This window comes from Rhea americana, unplaced genomic scaffold (genome assembly GCF_003343005.1).
Source record: "Rhea americana isolate MKP2758 unplaced genomic scaffold, rheAme1 scaffold_58, whole genome shotgun sequence".
Classification (NCBI taxonomy): domain Eukaryota; kingdom Metazoa; phylum Chordata; class Aves; order Rheiformes; family Rheidae; genus Rhea; species Rhea americana.
In genome coordinates, this window is record NW_028186734.1 from 1,481,665 (window position 1) to 1,484,887 (window position 3,223).

A 3,223-nucleotide genomic window follows, 5' to 3' on the forward strand; every position below is an offset into this window, starting at 1 on the left:
CACACACACATACACACACAAAGAAAGCAGTTAAAAGAACAACAAAATGATATTGGGCAAGCTATCATAGCTTGAGGCTATACAAAATGTAGCACAAACACATCTTTCATATAATCTTTTTAATAAAATTTTGCTTTCCTGGATAAAATTTTTGTTTTGCTGTTGAAAAATCACCCTGTGCTACTTCTCTGTGGGATGATTATGAAAAATATCAAAACTAACACAGACATCAATCCTTTCAGCCATTAAATATTGTCAAAAACTTTTTTAAAATTTACATTTGAAGGAGGAGGGTAGGAACATTTCAGCTGAGCCAGGAAAGACTGCCATTCAATGATTTACTGAGGCYCTTTCCCTCCTTACCCTGCTTCTGTATTCCAAAAACTTTGTGACATCCAAAACTGATCTGCTTTTAGAATCGTGTAAATTCAAGGACAAATCAAAGACCACATTGTTCCATCAAAATTTATTCCCTATTAAAGACTCTCATGATTTATGCTTGGTATTWTACAGTCCATCATACCAAAGGCTGGACTTTGCATAATGCAGCATCTCCTCCACTCCCACCAGTTTCGACAAGAATGAACATCCTCAGTCCTCATTCACTCAACCCCTCAAATATAAGGAATTAAATCTCAGGTTGTAGCAATTATTTTTGAATGTTATTTTTGGTCCTTTTGTTTTGTCCAATAAATCACTTACTTTCCTTCTCCCAAAATGACATCAGTGTGCTACAATTCAGGCAGGGACAYGCTGGTCTTGTCTTTGTATGCAGAATATATAATCCTTCGGTTCTATGTTACCTTATAGGCTTTATAAAAATTATGCTTCCAGGACATAAAATGTGTTTTTTGCTACATTCCACATATTGCTAGAGTAACCAAAGTTGGAATTGTTGCAGTGGTATCATAGTTTTGCTTCATTTTTTTAGTTCAAATAAAGTGTGCTGCAGTGAAAGGCCTGGATCCAAGGTTTATCAGAAAACCTTTTCTACCAGTCTTGATTTTTATCTCTTTGCATTTTATGTACTTGCAGTTCTTTAAATCTAATCAAATCATAGAATAATATAGATTGGAATAGGCCTCAGGGCATCACCTGGTCCAAACATCTGCTCAGACAGGTTAGACAGGTGTCAGCTTAGAGAATGCAGGGACCTGTTCAGTAGAGGTGTGAATATGTACAAGAACAGARATGCTACAACCTCTCTGGGCAACCTAGTCCAATGTTTGACCACTGCCACTGTGAAAAAAATTATCCTAATACATAATCACAGTTTCTCTTGTTGTGAGCTGTGTCCCTTACCCCTTTCTCTGTGCACCTCTGAGAAGATGATAAACCACTTAGGACAGATATACAGAAGCATATTTTGCCTATACAGAATGTGTTTTTCATTTTCACATGCAATTAAAGTGTTTTAAATTAAATGAATTCTGTGTTCTGCCTTCTGAAGTCTTTCTTTAGTTTACTTTGCATTTAAAATGAATATTTAYAGTAGACTCATTTTAAAAGTTTCAGTGGTTTGATAACTTCTATTAGTTCAACAAAACACGTTTTCAAATATAGCTTATTCTAAATTAATAAGGTATTATATTGTAAAATTGCACCTTTTGCATAAAAGGATAATACTGTAAGGTATAGCAACACACGTACACTTCTACAGTAATTGGCACTGAGAATCTTAGCCCATATGCTGCTTATGCCCATTTCTACCAAAGTGGACTTCCAGACCTGGTACTAGGGGTGGAGTTCACAAGTCTGACTTGGGCAAAATTGTTTCCACTACCGGAAATGGAAAGAACTAGTAACTTTAGACTGGGTTTCATGGAGGACAAATAAGGTGGGAGGGTTGAATCACATGGCACTGTCCAGTAACATGCAAGAGGTGAACAGAGATCTCCTTGAGTGGAAAAGGGCTGAGACCTTGTCTTCTACTTCTTGAGTCAGTGCTCTTGTTATCTAGTTAAAAAAGCAAACGGTTGGTGCATCCCCCACTTGTGGATCCCATGGGCACCCTCAGTCCATCTTGTCCCTGCCACCCCTGGCCTCCCCTCTGCCCAGCCCCAGCCCCATCTCAGCCCAGCCCAGGGCTGTCAGTCCCTGCTCAGTGATGCAGTGCCACAGTTGTGCTGGCTCCAACCCAGCCATGGTCCTGCCCCTGTGGGGCCATGGGCTCCCCCAAACCCCACCCTGGCCCCAGCCTAGACCCAACCCAAGGGCACCTGCCCAGCTCAGCTTCCGTCCAGCCTGGCCCTGCAGCAGTGTCTGATGTCCCCTCTGGCAGGGGCTGCCTCATTTGCCCTTGAGACCATGCGCCCCTAGGACAGTGGGACAGGCCCTGGAGGCCAGGGCCTTGTCCCACCAGGAGTTTCCCAGCACTGGCCTTGGGAGCCCACAGGCCCACAGCACCCCAACACACACATTTCAAAAGAAAACTGTGGTATAGAAGTGCCTAATCCCCACATAGATTGCCAAATTCCTCTCTTAAAAGCATCTAAGTCCATGAGGCTGACAGCTTCCCTTGCCATTGTCCCGGGTGTGGGAGCTCCGACTGGTGACTGCTGCGAATACCACTTCTTGGCGTAGGACAGGACTGCGAGCTCCATTGCAAATTCTRCTCTTGGAGCCAGATACCTAGCTTCAGGCTTTGCAACGCCAGCTGTCACACAGTCCTATGGCCCTGTGTTGAATCTACATATCCGTATCAAAGGTATTTTTTGATCTATCGCTTTCTGAGAAAWAATTTTAAGGGAAATTTTATAAGTCCAGAGAGCTCTAGTTTCTTCTTTCTTCTTGTTGCAATAAAATCCAAAATTGAATGAGTTGGAGGCAATACCAGATGATGGAAAGGGATTTGACCATCCTTGGATTATCCAAACTACCACCACTCTTGTCTTTAGGATCCTTTGGGCATTGAAAGAAATCAATAATTTTTAACTGTGAAGTTATTAATCATTAGAAAGAAATATATGAATCTCTTTCCAGYCTCTGTCTGTGATGGAAGAAAAACAGAAGGTGAAACAGAAAGGCTACGAGGTGAAGGAAATAGAGAGGGCTTAGAAATGACTTTCTTTTCTATGCTACTTTCTTCAGAAAGTGATTGAACAGAATACTGTTACTTTCATCAGAGGCACAAAAGTAAATTTCACTGCATAATTTAAGAATCAGTCAGTGAGACTTGACAGAAGAAGAGAAGATAAGGTATAAAGTAGAAGAATATTTGCAG